Source organism: Podarcis gaigeae, assembly GCF_964106915.1.
Source record: "Podarcis gaigeae genome assembly, chromosome: 6".
NCBI classification, from domain to species: domain Eukaryota; kingdom Metazoa; phylum Chordata; class Lepidosauria; order Squamata; family Lacertidae; genus Podarcis; species Podarcis gaigeae.
In genome coordinates this window covers 94,185,076-94,203,690 of record NC_139682.1, presented here as the reverse complement: position 1 = coordinate 94,203,690, position 18,615 = coordinate 94,185,076, and the positions used below count along the sequence as shown (strand labels likewise).

Below are 18,615 nucleotides of genomic sequence, written 5' to 3'. Positions count from 1 at the left end.
GGCTTGGGAGGGAAGCAGCGGCTCGGGGTCCTCCGCCTTGAGAGAGCGCGCACACGAGCTGCCGTGTCTCTGTCTCTCCCTTTTCCCCCTCAGGGGTGCATTGTGAGGAGACAGGTGGTGGCGGGCGGGCAGGCAGGCAGCCCCTCTCTTGCGAGACTTCCATTGCGCTGCCAGGGAAAGCTGGAGGAGGTGGTGGCAGTGGCTGAGGAGGAAGAGGAGGGGATGGGGAGGGACGCAGAAGGGCGGCACTTCAGTGGTCGCGGCGGCCGCAACCACCTCATGCCGGGCTCACGGGCGGCGTGGGCAAGAGTCTCCCTCCCTCTCGGGAGTGGAAGGGCCGATGGAACTCCTCATGCCAGGACGACGGCAGCCCCGACGTGCTGCTTAGCATACCCTCCAACCAGTGCAGCATCTTAATGTAGTGATTTGCTCCTCGGCATCCCTTTCAGAACTCTATTTTTATAAATCATTTGTCCATTCATAGTTCAAATTTTTACAACAAGTTTTCTGTCAATCCTACCGACGTATGTAACTCTTTACAATAGCTGTTCAAATAAATTATAAACTTTCCCCATTCTTTATTAAGGAGGTCCTCTTCCTGGTTTCTAATTCTGCCTGTAAGCTCTCAACGGCGTTCATCAGTTTTGTCTGCCCCTCTTCTTTGGTCGGAGCTGTAGACCCTTAGGATCATCTAGTCCAACCCCCTGCAAAACACAGTCAGTGGCAGCCAAAGCAAATCTGTAAGTTGACAGCTATGTTTTAGTGTTTTCTTTCACATTTTGCTATTGCCACTATGGGGGCAACACTGATGGAAAGGTTTCTGCCATTATTCAGCAAAACTACAGGCCCAACTTAGGGAGAGCCATATATATGTACAGTTAAAGATTTTGTTGAGCTTTCTGCTATCCTGTAGCTACTTGGGCTGCAAAGGAGGCAAGATACATTTCAGCTTAAAATGTTCAGTTGAGAAGAAAGCCGTCTCATTCAAACTGCAAAGAAACAATTCTTAAGCGTTTCTCCCTGTTTTCATTGCGCCATCAGGAACAACCAGTAGCCCTTAGATCGTGGCTGGGTTAGGTCCATGGCCCAGTAAACATGCTGCTCTCACTTTGTAAAGCACAATAGCCAGCTGGGTGATACACAACAAAATAAGAAGCTAGTGGGTGCAGCAGCTTATTGCACTTGCTTAAAGTGGTGGGATTTTTAATTTTTCACAATATTTTCAATTACTATTCTTTCCACATATCTCACTTAATGTTGCTTTTATAGAACGACATGGTATTGTTTGGAGTTGATGTGTATGCTTATCTCAGACCGTTAAAAAATTGAAAAACAGGGATCATAGTTGAGTGTGATAGCTATCTGCACAAGAGTATTAGAGCACAGTGTGCTAAAGGAGAGCAGAAGCCTGGCATTTGTAATGACACGATGACATTTAAGGCTTGCTACTGGGAAGCCAAAGGCACAGAGGAAAATAATGCTGTCTTTAAATTGCACACTAGGCGCAGAAACTGAACCAGTTCATCATGTGAGATTTATGGCTTTGTAATCAGTCAGCTAAACTGATGCATGCTAGGATGCCAAGCAGAGGAAAGTTGTAAAGGTTTGGCCAGTTGGGATTGCGGTCAGCAAACATTCTAATCCCCAACTCTGGATTTCAGATAAATCTTCTCCACTGGTAATTTTAAAAAGGTTCCTTAAAAAGAGAGTCAATCTCATTTGAACTGTTACTGATTCAACTGTGAAAAATGGCTGTAAGGTCTTCCATTTAAAAATCCCTGAATACTTTTGATTATCTCATTAAATTGTTGGAAACATCTGGAAACCATTGAGTCCATTGCTGGACTGGTCCTCTGCAATCAAAAGTCCTCTGATTTTTATGAGCAGCTATGCTGACATGGGCATTTAAAACCTCTTAATCACAGTCTAGTGTACTCTTGTATTGGGTAACCCTACAATTACTAGAAATAAAACAGTAACCATCAAAACTAGACACTTAAGCTGCACTTGAAAGTGCTTCTTTTTGGCTATTTGTTCTCTGCAAAACATTATAATGCCCTCCCATCCGATGTCAAAGAAATAAACAACTATATGACATTTAGAAGACATCTGGAGGCAGCCCTGACTGATGTTTTAATGTATTTTTAATCTTTTGTTGGAAGCTGCCCAGAGTGGCTGGGGAAACCCAGCCAGATGGGCGTGGTAGAAATAATAAATTATTATTATAATTATAAATATTGCTAGAACTTGCAAAATTATTTTCTGAATAACACAAGCAAGATTTAATAGCAAAACCATGGGGGACGGGAGAATGCTGGCAAAAGGAGTATGATGGATTGCCAAAGTATCATTAACTGATGTTGGTTTTGTTTTAATTTGTTTAAACTTTTTTGTAATCTGTCCCGGGAACCTGTTGAAGGGCACAGTAGAAATCAAACATACCTGTATGATAGGAGATAAATATATGTGTACAGTGCCATTTGCTGTCAGGCAGAAACTTTTGTATAAGGCATCCAGGTTTGTAAGAATTGGTTCACTATTTGCAATAAGTTGTTCACTCAGAGATAAATACTGCTATCTGATCTCCATTGATATATAGAGGAAAGGAGGTTGCAGACCAAGCCTCTTCTTGGCTGTCATGAGGCCTTGAAGAAGCTAATCCCAGTGACCATCTGACAGGCCCCATATGTATGTATGTATGTGAACATCTGTAAAATTCAGTTCTATTCAGAAACCAAAGGCGTTGAAGTGCAGACCTCTGGCCCCCAAAGAGGCATTTATAGGGGAGCTCCACATCATTTGCACTGGAGAACCTTGTCCATTGTACACAGCTGCCCAAGTAGGCTGTTGTTAGGAGCCAGAGTCAGGGGTAAATCAGAAATAAATAAATAAAACCCACCAGCATCAGTGAGCTAAACTCTTTCTTCAAAGAAACCAAAACAGAGCAGGCCTAGTGATTCCACCAACTCTTCTCAATAGGTCTTAGGTCTTGCCCGAATGAGGCAGTTGAGAGGACTCAAGTCCCCACCTCCCCACCGCTCTCCAAGGCTCCTCCCCTGGTTCCTTGCCTAGCAGTCTAAGGTTCCGTCATCTTGTCTCTTGTTGCTCTGCCCTCTTCCAGGGGGAGAGGGGAGCCGGTTGCAGCAGGAGGGGGAGACTCCTTGAATTTCTCAGAAGCCTTCTTCATCTGTCTCCTGGCCCTCCTGCTCTCTGTTGCAGCCTCTTCCTGCCTGTTATACCCTGTTGCCTGTTCACTATCTGACACTTCTTCCTCCCACTCTGCCCCCTATTCTCCCTCTGACCACACTCTTCATTGGCCCACCACCAGTCCCCTGGCTCTGAGCCATCTTCCCCTGGGGAGAAGATGGGGTTCCCTCAGCTGTTGCCTCCCACCAGTCCTCTGCACCAAGCCAGTTCATGATAGCTGTCTACACAGTATTTCAGTGTAATGTGAGGAGTTTCCAGCGGATCCTGAGTTGACAATCAGTATTTGACAAAGTGCAGAATTCAGATGTCGAGCTCTGAAAGGTTTACAAACAAAAAATGTGATAGCTGGGACACTGAAACCTAAGTGCTGAGCAACAAGGATATGAAGGAGAAAGGAGGACTATTGCATTTGTATATCTCCTGGAACAGTGGTTCCCAATTAGCAGACCCAAGCCATGGACCCTCTACTTTTGAATTTTTTTGATATCTCTACAGTGGTTTGTGTCCTCTACTGGATCTCTACACTAGGACCTGCCTGCAGCTGTGCAAGTTGGGCAGGCAGCATTGAAAATACCTACCGCCCCAGCTAGGCAGGCCCCAGTTGCTAGGGCAGCGCTATAAAGCCTGCCTGCCCTGGGTTCATAGCTGCCAACTTTCGGATTTGAAAATAAGGGAACAGCAGCCTCACCTGTCCTGGAGACAGTCTACGGGATATCTAACAGTCCAGGATAGCAGTGGGAAGCAGCGGGAAATGACGCTAAAATAAGGGAATTTCCCGCAAAAAAAAGGGAAGGTTGACACTGAAGGGAAGACACTAAAGGGAGCCATCCCTTTGGGGGGTGGGGCAAGGGCATGGGCCATCCCATTAAAAATTACTGTTTAAATCAGAATGGGGCTTTTAAGCCCATTGGGTGGGTGTTGTTTGTGTGGAGGGGCACCAGTTGGGGACCACTGTCCTGGAGGCATTTTATCGACTGCTGTTGGCAATGCATTGCTGGGCTACATGGATCCTTTGGTGGATCCACCAAAGCTGCTTTGATGGTTTGCACAGAGAATGTGTAATAGCGGATGGAGGCGGCATTTCTTGTATGTATGTGCTCCTCTGATATGGAAGTGGTGCAAAACATTTGCCTTGTGTAAGGTGGCAGCCACCCACCTACTCTTCAGAAGGGGTGTGATTGAACAATGATGCACAGCTGCTAAAACTACCATAAATTGGTTTTATGTGGTCTTAGGAAATACAGCTTCCAGATTCAAAAAAGGAATATTGGGATTCAACCTAAATTTGGAATGCTGGGAATTGCTGAGAAATACATTCTATATCATCACATGTTTAGATATATATATATAATAGTGTTATCCCATCATTGCTTTGTCAAGGTCCTATCTAATCTAAAAGCTGTAAAAGAAATGGGATAGCATTCAGCAAGCAGGTTCATTTACACAGGTACATTTTATATTATAGCTTGGTTGGTAGAGCATGAGACTCTTCATTTCAAGGTCATGTGTTCAAGCCCCATGCTGGACAAAAGATTCCTGCATTGTTGGGGGTTGGACTAGATGACCCTCGGGTCCCTTCCACCTCTACCATTCTATGATTCTATTTTGTTAACCCATCTGTTAGAATCATAGAATGGTAGAGTCAGAAGGGACCCCAAGGGTCATCTAGTTCAATCCACTGCAATACTTATTTTGCTTCCATTGGAGGAGGGGGTGGCCTGGAGATCAGCGAGTGGGTGTCACCCTCTTGTCATGGTCGGATCACTTCCTTGTGAAGTTTTGCCTTACAGCTCTGATCCTCTTCTGCAGGGGTGGTGGACAGATTAAGATGGTGTGCCCCCAGAGACTAATGGAATCCATTGAATTCTGAATGCCCTGGAGGAGTTTTCAGTAGGTGACTTTGTTGAAGCCATTGCCATGCTGTGTGAACAGCTCTGGACATCATTGCCCCTGAGTGTCATCTCTGGCATCGTGGAGCCTATTCTGAACTTTGGTGCACCAGGCAACTAGGGCCAGACAGCTAGCACGCCGGTGGCAATTATATGAAACCATGGATTAATATCCTGGCTGGTTCTGGAGCCGTTAGCCATAGTTTCCTGTTTTGGATGAATCAGGAAACTGTAATTAATGGAAGATTTCCTGTTTTGTTTGCAGTGGCTACAGAGGGGATGTACTTCAAAGGGGCTGCATTCTCATTGAGACCCTATAGAAATGAGTGACATTCCTGGAAAGTTGCTTCCCACATCCTGTAAGAGTGTTCCATCATGTTAGTCCTACCTGCAGTCCGAAGTGATACAGCCCAGATACAGGTATCAGGTTGCCTCCTCAACAAGATCTAGACAGAAATGGTGACAGAACGTGTAAAGCTGTAAGGCAACTCGGGAACTAACTGATCCTCATTTCGTAAAGGGAGAGAACATTTTGAAGTACTTTTGAAAGAGCTTGTTTCAGTAAACATGTTCTGAAACCACAAGCCCCTATAAGAAGCTGTAGTGGTCGTCTCAATAGAAACAGGATGAGGAACGAGACAAGCAGGGACAGCTTTGGGTCTGTTCCTCTGTCTGCCTCATTGGAACTTTCCACTCGGATCTCTATTTTGGTTTTTTTAAGAATGCCATTGAAACCAGAAAAAGTTCCAAAATGCATGCTACTTTTTTTTTTTAATGTTATTTCATTCTCTTTTTAATTCCAGGTAATGTTTTCAACTCTTTCAACAGAATTAATATTTTAATCCTGCCAGGATCATGGGAAACTGGAAACAAATAAGGTTATATCATACACCGATTCCTCTTGGCTACAACAAGGCAATTTCTCTATCAGTAATGTGATGATGGCATTTCCTGGAGAATGTTTTCCTCCTGCTGCTTCCTCAGGACAAAGCAAAAACAAAATTATGAACACTTTAAAATCATACAAAGTCAGCTAGGCCATTTAATCAGTGTATGCTGTCTCGCTTGACCTTAGCTGGACAGAGGGTTGCTGTGGCAGGCAGTCTTACTTTCTTGGAGTTCTATTTACAGATCTCTATAAAGCCAACATACTATTTTTAAGGCAATCTGGCAACTGTACTCTCAGCTTGTCACCACCTGGGTATATTTCAGTGGGGAATCTTCCGACTCACTTTGTGACATCATTGTACACTTGCGTTATTTTAGATTTTTGTATGTTCGTAGTCAAAAGAGGCTATAATACCAATTTTACCTTGTAGTTTTGATGCTTTTAAGCTGCTTTGTTTGTACTCCACACTCAACATTTTGTTCTGTAACTCAGAAAGTTGTAAAATGTTGCTGTGTAAATTGTAGTTACTATATCTGGTTGTAACTGGAACCCTTTTCTCTGCTCAGAGAAACCCTTTTGCAACCCTTACTAGAATACTGTATGCATAAGAACCAAGACCTTCCATAAATGGCTTTATTAAGGAAGTTTCAGTTTCCTCTTAACACTTGGGATGAGCTGTAGAACTGACCACCATGAACTCAAATGTCAAGAGGAGAGAAATTATGCTGTCTAGTGGATGAACAGTTGCTGTGTCTGGTGGTTGGACATTTAGATGTGTTGCCATTTCTACCACGGATTCCTTGCCTGGTCTTGGATAAATAACAGCTCTGACTGAGCTCTCCATAAAATAGTTGTGAATATGAACACAGATTGCCTGACTGAGCAAAGAAGACCCTTTCTTTGGGAAACAGGATTATACATGCATAATGATGCAGATTCATACTATGGTGCTTATTTGAATCTAATTGAATAGGCTCTCTGTCATGTTTTGCACCGTGGGTGAAAACATGTATACCTAACCAGAGCCATTAGATTTTGTATAGGCATACCTGAACCCAATTGGAGATGGCCAGGTCAGAGCTAAAGTAGAGGTACCCATAGTAGGTCGGACAGGTAAGGAGATGATAGACAGGCACACACACACACACACACAGAGAGAGAGAGAGAGAGAGAGAGAGAGAGAACTCTATGTCTAATTACATTATGCTTAGAAATTGGGCTGGCTATCTCTCCTGCTCAACTAAACACATTTGCTGACCAGTGTATTCCTGCACTCAAGTATACTGGAGTCTAGTTTGTTGATCGTGGACTTACTTACTTGCATTTACATATGGAAATCCATTACAAATGAAATTAAAACTAATTTTAACACTCTACTATAGCTTAGAGGAGAAGTGTGGTTGCCTAGGCACTATGTTGAGAATTATTAAGGATGGAACACTTTTTGAAATTACTTTTCAATTAAGCCCTTCTAGGCTCTGGGTGGTTTAGGATGTTTTGCTCTGAGGAACTCCAACTACTTGCCCAGATCCATTTTAGCACTCAATGATTACATGGCAGGGTGTGCAGGGGTGGGCAGCTAGTATTAACACACTTAATGCTTTTACTGAAAAGAATGGCGGTGAAATAACTAGCAATTACTGATACTAAAAATAATCAAAGGTATATTGAGAAATGTCAAAAAATCCTCCCACACTTGTTATCCCCTTGCTGGAATTATATTTGTGATTCTTTTTTTTCTCTGGTGAGGGGGAGTAGACTGCATTCTATCTATATCAGAAAAGCTTTTGAATGCTGTGGTATTTCAAAGTTGGGCTGATTTTATGACTCTGTGAAGATCTACATTTGTGTTCTTAAGTGGGGGAGGAAAAAGAGAGAAGACAGAGAGATGCGGCCATCTAGCTCCAGACCTCTGACTAAGGTGCCCTCTCCCTTCTCCAGCTGCCACTGCTGGTCTCTCTGAGGACCGTGAGGAGAGCTCTAGTTTTTCAAAAGGTCTGCGACCCCCCTTGCAGCTTGTCATGGCTGGTTAATTGTATGGCTTTAATTATTTTAGAATTTCAATGTAAACTGCTATGTGAGGTCTGCCTGAAAAGCTGTACATAAATATCTACAAGACAATAAAGTCTATTTAGGTTTAAAATCAATGCATACTTGACTGTATTTTGGACCAGATGTTTGTAGGCATTGGCTTAGACCTTTTTTTTGTATTTAATGCCAAACAAGAAGTGATAGTCAACTGAGAGATGAAAGCTGCCTCTCTTAGATCTGAAAAAAAAAATTCCTTCCAGTAGCACCTTAAAGACCAACTAAGTTAGTTCTTGGTATGAGCTTTCGTGTGCATGCACACTTCTTCAGATACCTGAAGAAGTGTGATATCTAAAGAAGTGTGCATGCACACGAAAGCTCATACCAAGAACTAACTTAGTTGGTCTTTAAGGTGCTACTGGAAGGAATTTTTTTATTTTGTTTTGACTATGGCAGACCAACACGGCTACCTATCTGTAACTCTCTTAGATCTGCTGTTCTTCATAGTTTCATGTGTGATTACTTCATGTTGAGGCTACTCTGGCTGTACATTCAGTTGAAGTTTCCTTCTATTGACGTTTTGCAGTCTCAACTCATTCACTCACTTACCCTCCTTGTCCTCTCCCTTGTGTTGAAGTTTGTCATCAAAGGGGAGAAGCATTTTGATACGGCAACAAAGAATTCATAAGGAAACTGAATTTTGTCCATGTTCTTCCTGACCAGGGAAGCCTGGCAAAAATGGAAGTTTTGGTTATTACCTTTAAAGTCCTAAATAGCTTGGGACCAAGTTACTTGAAGGATGGTCTCATCCTGTGCTAATCTATCCATCATATCGTATCAGCTTTTGTGCCTCTCTTGCATGTACCATTGCTTTCTGAGGTGCAGTTTGTTGCAACATGTGACAGGGTTTCTCCCGGGTAGGTTCTTGTATTATCTTCCTCTCTATTTGTGCCCACTGGCAAATGAATACTCATTCATTCATTCATTCAGTTACATTCATGCGCTGTCCCTATAAGATAACTTTTGGGGGGCGGCTTACAATGAATAGAAGCAACTGAAAGACAAAGTAAAACATAAATCCATTCTTTTCTCTCACTTTTTAAGACTACATAAAAGCAAAACATCTCACATTTCCCACATTAAAAAGGTTTAAAACCAGAGGACCAGTATGCTTAAGATTTAAAAGACTGGCATAAACATTAGGAGGAACTTCCTGACAGTGAGAGCTGTTCGACAGTGGAATTTGCTGCCAAGGAGTGTGGTGGAGTCTCCTTCTTTGGAGGTCTTTAAGCAGAGGCTTGACAACCATATGTCAGGAGTGCTCTGATGGTGTTTCCTGCTTGGCAGGGGGTTGGACTCGATGGCCCCTGTGGTCTCTTCCAACTCTATGATTCTATGATTCTATGAACAAAGAGGTCTAGTACCAAAAAGACCACAAAGATGGCACCAGGCAAGGCTGCCTGGAAAGACTATCCCATAACCAGGATTCTACTACTGAATTTAAGCAAACTTTGGATTGTGTGTTGTTGTTGTTGTTGTTTAGTCGTGTCCAACTCTTCGTGACCTCATGGACCAGAGCACGCCAAGCACTCCTGTCTTCCACTGCCTCCCGCAGTTTGGTCAAACTCATGTTCGTAGTTTCGAGAACACTGTCCAACCATATCGTCCTCTCTCGTCCCCTTCTCCTTGTGCCCTCCATCTTTCCCAACATCAGGGTCTTTTCCAGGGAGTCTTCTCTTCTCATGAGGTGGCCAAAGTATTGGAGCCTCAGCTTCAGGATCTGTCCTTCCAGGGAGCACTCAGGGCTGATTTCCTTCAGAATGGATAGCTTTGATCTTCTTGCAGTCCATGGGACTCTCAAGAGTCTCCTCCAGCACCAGAATTCAAAAGCATCAATTCTTCGGCGATCAGCCTTCTTTATGGTCCAGCTTTCACTTCCATACATCACTACTGGGGAAACCATGGCTTTTTGGATTGTGAGGTTGCCTTATTTAATTTATTGTACAGTTAGTTTTTCCTCTTGTTCTTTGATTCTGCATTTAGTTTGGAAATGGCACCTCCTCAGCATGCACATTTAATGAAGTAGCTACTGTTTTTCCTTTTTGCAATTAAATATGAGTGTAAAAGCACATGATCGAAAAATGTATGTCTATAAGTTTATTTTCTGTTTGTGTGTATATTTTGATTCTCCTTAAAAAAATTTTTTTTAAGGAATTGTGTTTGAATCATAGAACGTTATTGTTTTATGCCTCCTTTTTATATTTTGCAAGCTGCTTCAAGCATCACCTTTTGGGACGGAAATAGTGGGGCATATCTTTGTATAAGTAAGTAAATTTGTCTGGCTGGCTGTAGATTGTCTGAGGACAAGTCAAAAAACCACAACTCTGCACACAGCTTAGTTTGTAAGGTTCACAGATAACGTCCGCCTCTGTGGGAAGGTTTCTGGCTCCCTGGCCCTGCCTGTAACCTGCAGGAGAACTAGGTTCTGCCTTATAAATTTAAGGAACAATGTCCATGCCATTAAAACATGAGTTGAATTGTCTCACCCCTGCTGCCTTTTAAATTTTAGTTCTGTGATTATAACTGTGCAATCTAAGGAGGTGTTTCATTCTTCTTTCAACCTCGTGGCATTTAGCAGTTAGGAATAACCTCTTGTACTTTGAAAGGCGGAAAGTTTGGGAGGAGTAGATTACATGTGGCTACAGAAGCCCATTGCTAAAAGGCGCTTAGAGTGACCTCCTTGCCTTCTCAGATACAGAAAGTGAGTACATACACACCCCTGCAGGTGAAAGTAATTTACAAAGCTTCCGGGTATATATCAGTTTTGAAGTGTGTGAATCGTCTTAGAAGTGACAAATGGAACCGGTGCACTAAAGTCATCCTTGCAGAAGTCCCATGAGTGCTAGTTTCAGAGGAAAATGCCCTTTTCCTAACCCCTAGAACAGTGAGACACTTATTTTCTGAATTAAAGTAAAATGACATGCATCACTCTTCCACCCAGAAAGGCTTGCTTTGAGAGTAAGTGCTTGAACGCCCATCCCTCAGAAGTGTATGCTCCCTACGTTTCTACAGGAGTTACAAATAGTCGGTTGCACGGTGATTAGAAGGATTTAAGAGCAGAAACTCTTGTAGACACACCAGGCCACCTCTGAAGGTAGATCATTCAGCTATATCTCCATCATACTTAATGCAAAAAAGGATTCCCCATTCCCAGAGTTCAGTTGGAAGGAGGCAAGGCCAGAGTGCTGAATCATGAAGGGGCAGTGAGCTCCTCTTTCCTTATTTCTGCTAAGAATATATCTTTCCTTATTCTAACTTTGATAATTCCACTTCACTGTGGAATTTTCTTTGTAGCTTTCTGTTTGTACAGCCTTGTCCCCTTCAGTCTCTCATCACTTGGTGGATTACTGGAGAAAACTGTGTATTATGAAACATTGCCCATAAATTAATCACCAGAAGAGCAGATGTTTTATTGCAGTTCAATGAACGGAGTTTTCAGAAACTTCTTCGGTGATCCCAGTTAAGAAGACTAGAATCATAGCAAATATGAAAAGTTCTGAATTCACTTGCACTAACTAAAATGGCTTTTGAAGACAGACTAAATATTTTTTATGCCTGCATCAGTAAATATCTTATAAATCTTCTTGCATAATGAGATGCATATTTACATTATTATTATGGTTGCTGTGGAAACAAAATTCAAGAGGTGCCTCTGAAATGTCTGTGTTTATATACAGTGGTACCTTGGTTCTCAAACTTAATCCGTTCCGGAAGTCTGTTCCAAAACCAAAGTGTTCCAAAACCAAGGTGCGCTTTCCCATAGAAAGTAATGCAAAACAAATTAATTTGTTCCAGACTTTTGAAAAAAGACATACCTAAAACAGCAGTTTAACATGAATTTTACTATCTTAACGAGACAATTGATCCATAAAATGAAAGTGATATGTACTATAAAATAAATAAGACAGTATTGTAGATAATAAAAATTAAAGTTAATTTTTCTTCGCTGCACTGATGATAGTCATTGTTTGGGTGGGAGGGAGCTTTTATCCATTTCCGCAGTCATACAATCAATCAATCAATCAATCAATCAGTAGCTGAACTGGGTTCCACCACAGTCACAAAAACAAAAGAAGCAAAATTGCCTCAAAAACAAAAATTCAAAATAAATAGCAAAAACAAAAGCGCCAAGCTTAATCTGTTCTGGAAGTCCGTTTGACTTCCAAAGTGTTTGAAAACCAAGCCACAGCTTCTGATTGGTGCAGGTGCCCTGGAAACAATTGCTGACAGCCACATCGGATGTTCGTCTTCCGAAAAACGTTCAAAAACCAGAGCACTTACTTCCGGGTTTTGGGCATTTGAGAACCAAGGTGTTTGAGAACCAAGGTACCACTGTATTGATAATGGGGGGGGGGGGCTATTTTTTTCGTTAGAGGCAGAAGAACAAAATGTCAAGCTGTCCTTGACAATTCATGTATAGGTTGTGTTGTTTTAAATACAACTTGATTGCATAAAAGATGCCTTATTAGAAGATCTCACAAGATAATATACTATTAAAACAATTATATGATACAATACAATTAACAAGTATGATACAGTGTAATAACGGGAGGGAAGTGAATTCTAATGTACAAAACAACACTTCTGCAATCAGGCTGGACAAGGGATATGGGTAGAGGTAAGGAGAGAGACTGTACAATTAAAAAGGAAGAGTGAGCAGAGAAAACAGCAATTCTAACCTTTCCCCCAAAGGAGGCATATTACACCTGTCCTTTAAGCCCTAGATGAAAGCTGCTTTCCTTGACTCACCCCGGCCAGAAGTGATGCTCAATGAGCTCCTTTGAGCTTGGCTTCTGGGTAACTGGGCCAGATAATCTTTTAAGCCTTTCGTGAGTTTAATACTCATCCTTGCTTTGAGAATCCCTGGCATTGCACAAGTTGACAGACGAGGCCATTTAACAGATGAGAGAAGAGCAAAATCTTTGCCGCCTGTGCTGAATAATGGCTAAGTAAGGGCCAATTCATGTGGCCATTTTTGAGCTGGATTAACCTCCCTGTTGTGACTTTGTCTCTTTTAGTCATTATGTGTTCTTGAGAAATGGGCTTGAGTAGGCAAGGTTGCAGTCAGTTACCATGTCCTGTAACAAATCAAAATGGGGGTGACATGGCATGGAAGCGGTTTCTCAAGGCCAATTCATAAATTTCAGGGAATCAGCACAATACTTGGTGACATAATTCCCTCTCTCAGAAATGATGAATTGGCCTAAGTGGGAGGTGTCCACTAAGTGTTCTAGGAAGAAGCATTCTGAAAAGTTGGGGTAACTGCATTTTATTTGAAGGAGATAATTTGTGTCTCCACTTGGGTTCCCAAATGTAGACCACTCTTGGTAGCAGCCAAAATATACGGCCAATTCACTAATCTCTCCATCACATCACTTATCTTCTTTTTAATTCCTAAGGCCCTCATCTTCCCTTGGTTTCTGCATCTTTGACACATCCCTAAGCTAAATAGTTTGCCAAATAATTTCTTCTATAGTTTTTGGACATAAAGGGGATCCTTTCTCAAACACTTGTAATTTTTTTTTTAAAACAAAAAAACGGAGTGCCAATTTAAAACATATTTTATAAATCAGAGCAATTGCCTCTCAGCTGGCTTGCAGATGGTCGAAGAAGATGAGGTGAGGCTAATTACTTTTTCATTTTTCGTTTTTCTCTTTGTTCACATCCTGTAGCAGCCTTGTTCAGGAAGCGGAATGAAGGTAGTTTAGCTATGCGTGCTTTTTGGTAACCTCTTGATCAATGATATTAAAAATAGCACAATGAATTTGTATTGGAACTCAGGCTGAGTGAACCCTCTCACCCCTTGTATGCAGCCCAGTGGGCAGGTCACAGATGTGGGGGGGGGGGGAGCATTTTGGCATTTATGCCAGGCAGATTTAGTTTCTAGGCAGGGATGCTAACATTTGGTTCTGACAGCAGTTTCTTAAGTGGTAAGAAGTCCTCTTTTTACCTTCAGCTTTTTTGTGCCACCTCCAAATACAACATGGACCAGTTATTCTAGGATGTAGTCATTTAGACCAGGCATAGACAAACCCGACCCTCCAGATGTTTTGGGACTACAGCTCCCACCATCCCTGACCACTGGTCCTGTTAGCTAGGGATGATGGGAGTTGTAGTCCCAAAACATCTGGAGAGCCGAGTTTGCCTATGCCTGATTTAGACTATCTGGAAAGTTCACCTCTTAGCTGATAGTGGAGTGGTGCACACATCTACCCAGGTCTATGTGATGGTAATTGAAGTCAGCCATTTCTACAACATTTGCTCCTTTTGATGCTTCCCGTTCAGTTTCCATCTCAAGAGCACACTTAGCATTTTGGTGGGGGTGGGGAAGGACTGGCAACATAGTGCAAAATTACTTTTGGGGCTGGAAATTGTCATCCAGAGATGACTGTTTGCTGCTGGCTGTTTGCCGTTCTACCAAGTTCCAGCTATGCCTGCAATATCTGCTACTTCTTTTTTGCTTTTAAAACCAAGCACTCCACCTTGCCCATTTTGCTCCAGAGGTTTCTAGAAATGGCACCTGCAACCATTCTCTCCCTAGGTGTCATTGGCATGTATGTTTCTTTGACTTCCATGAATGGCTGTCAAGTCCCTTTTGACTTCCGTTGTCTGGTTTTCCCCGTCTTCATTTGGTCCATTTTCACCCTCATCCCAGCCCCTGTTGGGTTTTTCCCAGGGATCAGTTTAAAAGCTGTTCTGCCATATTTTTATTTAAGGCTGGTTCTCCTTTGAATGGAACCTGTTCCTTTTGTGGATCATATCCGCAGGTCGTATTTGTTGTAGACTTATGTGGCTTATTTTGTCAGTAGAGTGGTACCTCAGGATGCGAACGGGATCCGTTCCGGAGCCCCGTTCGCATCCTGAACAGAACGTAAGATGCGTGTGTGCGGGTCGCGTTTCACCACTTCTGCGCATGCGCGTGACGTCACTTTGACCGTCTGCGCATGCGGTGAAAGCCGGAAGTAACGCGCTCCGTTACTTCCGGGTCGCCGCAGAGCGCAACCCGAAAATACTTATCCTGAAGTGTATTTATCCTGAGGTATTACTGTACTTAAAAATGAAATCTATTTCTGAGTAAAGTTGTTATGTCCTTGTTTTTACTTCCTTTCACCGTAACATAGCCTGACAGTTTTGACTTGATGGTACAGTGGTACCTCGGTTTAAGAACAGCCCTGTTTACAAACTATTCGGTTTACGAACTCCTCAAAACCAGAAGTAGTGTCCCGGTTTGCGAACTTTACCTTGGTCTAAGAACGGAAGCCGAAAGGTGGAGAGGCACTGGCGGCAGGAGGCCTCATTAGGGAAAGCGCGTCTCAGTTTAAGAATGGTTTTGGTTTAAGAACGGACTTCCGGAACGGATTCAGTTCGTAAACTGAGGTACCTACCACTGTATATTGAGTCAGAACAAGTGAACAGTTGGACTTTGGAAGGTGAATCTTGGTTCATATGCATCCTCACCTGGTTGCCAGTCACTGATCCCTTCAACATTTTGTGTATGTTATTTTTACTATCATAATCATGTAGAAGATAACTTCGGGGTGATTAGATGGCAAGGTAACACTATATTAATGAAAAAGATTTCATTCTCTCTGGTGCTTCCAGCAGAGAGGATTGTATGTGCCCCATTATCTCTTGTCATTTTTGATTTCCTATATTAGCTGGTCAGTAACATAAAGCAATTCTCTCAGATCACTATAGTGAAAAACTATTACTGCATCTCCCTTTGTCATTCCAGATAGAAAATTTAATATGTCTTCCAAGATCTTGCCCTCAGCCAATTTATGTAGTTCTTAATGTTCCACTTCACAATGAAAATGTATATTGATCTTAGAAGAACCCTAAAATCTGAATGTACCTTATCAAAACTCCAGCTTCCTCAAATGTGTTTAGATTTCTTCACTGGTAACCCTTGTTTAGTGTTTTTCTAAAATAAATAAATAAATTGAATTTATAGAAACAAGAATCATGGCAGCAACTGATTATTCATTATTCGTTTTACATCTTATGTCCTGGTTTGAGTTTGACGTACTAGATCTTTACATGCACATAAATTTTGTTCTCTCCACAACTCAAAAAAAATCAATTACTGTTGGGATTAAAATACAAATAACAAATCACTGCAGCAATTGGAGATTTAATTGGATGCACTAATTCCCTATATTTTTTCAGATTTTGAGAAAGTTGATTATCAAAGATATTTCAAATGTACAGTACAGTGGTACCTTGGGTTAAGAACTGAATTTGTTCTGGAGATCCGTTCTTAACCTGAAACTGTCTTAACCTGAAGCACCTCTTTAGCTAATGGGGCCTCTGTTCTCATCCTGAAGCAAAGTTCTTAACCCGAGGTACTATTTCTGGGTTAGCGGAGTCTGTAACCTGAAGCGTCTGTAGCCCGAGGTACCACTGTATTGCAAATATTCTTTTAAATTGATCCATAAATGAACTTATCTATTAGATGCTTCTAGCACTATACCAGAATTTAATGTATCATGTTTTTAGGTATTCTCTGTCTGTCTTTCTCACAGCATCGTGTAAATAATTAGTCCAGTGTGTGCATTTAAATAAGGTGGATATTTTATTTGATAAATCAACTCAAGTTGTCACTGTTCAGGCTATTTCCCCAGAGAAGGAAGGCTTTACAAGGTGTGAGTAAGATAAAGTAAGGCAATAAACACATTTTAACCTGTTTGAAATTTTAACTGGCATTTGCTTGTGGCATCTAATACTGAACCTCTTATTGGGAACATTAAGTTTCTTTAAAAAATAAACAGTAATGTGCAAGTTTCCCAGTTACACTTACTTTTTCTAGTGCTCTAAAACTATAAGTATCTCAAACCTGTTTAGTGTCTTCTCATACTGTGATAGAACAGTTTAGTGCTCATAACTCACTTGTTATTTAAAATTATTTAAAATTCAGATGCCACATAGGCCATTTCTGTGACCTTTTCTTTTTCAATAAGCTTTAGAAAATTACAACTTTGGGGTTGATGGTCGCTTTTTAAAATGCATTGGGAGTTGTACCTTGTCCATTCATCTCATTCATTAATAGATTTTTAGAAGAAAGTTAAGGCAGACTGCTTTTGTTTAAAAAAAAACACCACCAAATTCTAAGGAAAACCTATTTTAAAATGAAACATTGGTGGAGTTGAGACAAGTTCACACTGAACCATGCCAATAAGATGAGGAACTGTTTTGTGAAAGGCCTCAAACGAGAGCAAACCATTCTCTCCTCTGATGCCTATTGAGCCCACTAGACATGACAATGGGAACCACAGTGCAGTGGTGCTGGTGTGTAAATAGAACTGTTGCAAAAAGAAGCAACCACAATTCCACAAAGCTTTAGGAACAGCCTTTGTTTCTCATGAAAAGGGTCCATGCAAGCTTGTTCACCCATCTCCATTTACCACTTCAAAAAGCAATTCATATAACCTCTTGCTAAGAGCATGGTTGAAGGATTCAGGGGAGAGCTAACATATTTGTAAGTAGATCTGTTTGGAACCCTTCTTTCATTTTTAAAAGTCACTTTGGGAGAATATAAGCAAAACCTCCCCACGCATCCCAGTTCCTGTGTCAATAAAATATGCAGAAAAGAAAGCAGAAAATGGCAGGTACAGCAATTGGGCTAGTCTTGAGAGGCAAAACTTCCATAAGCCAAACACACACACACACACACACCCCCAAATCCAGTCAAACCAATTTCTGGAATAGTGTGCTTTAGAGACTCAAGACTATCAGAGATGTCGAAGGCAGCTGGCAAGGAGAAAGGGAAGGGTATGTGTGGAGTGGTCTAGGGGAAGGACACCACGAACCTGTCTTGGTCCATAGGTCCCATGCACTACCCCTTTTTAAGGCCCTTGATCAAATAACAGCACCAGATATTCTGTAATAAATGGATTGGCAATGATTTACTATATGTTGCTTCACATACAGCAGCTAGTGAATCAGTACTTCAGGAGAGCAGGGCGCTATACCTTCCATGGCTTTGGAATCGGAGCCAGCTTAGTTCTTCCTTTAAGGTTTCTAATTTGCTTCTCTCGATTTTTACTGGTCTGCTCCAGTGGTTCTCACTCAGGAACTTGATGACTGAGGCTTAAGTTGAAGACAGGGGAGATGGGCACTGGGTCCAGGTGGGTAGGCTGAAAGGTATCCCCTAAAGTAAGAAGGGTGTCACGGTCCGGTTTACGGGTAGTCAAAGTCCCGACTGAAGACATTGGGACCGGGGGCAAGACGGCGGGGTGGGAGCAGGAACGGGAGTCTGGAAGCCAAGGGTCAGGGAGCCGGGAGTCAAGAAGCTAAGAGTCCGAGGGTCAGGAGTCAAGGGTCCAAGGATCAGGAAGCAAGGAGTCAAGAAGCCCAAGGCAGGAAGCGTGTAGCTGTGGCAAGGAGGCAAAAAGAAATGCTGACCTTATATCCCTTCCCGGCTCTTGCCACCAGGTGCTGTGAGTTACCAATCAGCCTCACCTGTGTGGCCACGCCTTGCCTCTTAGGAAAGCCCCATTCCTGCGAAGCCCTACAGTCCCAGGGCCGGGATCCTGCATGCAC

General features: G+C 42.1%; 1 protein-coding gene across 11 annotated transcripts in view; it reads left to right on the top strand.

The window, feature by feature from the left end:
- The window catches only part of RASAL2 (RAS protein activator like 2), a 222,203-nt gene that overhangs the window by 65,112 nt on the left and 138,476 nt on the right, over nucleotides 1–18,615 (top strand). The window lies entirely within an intron of this gene.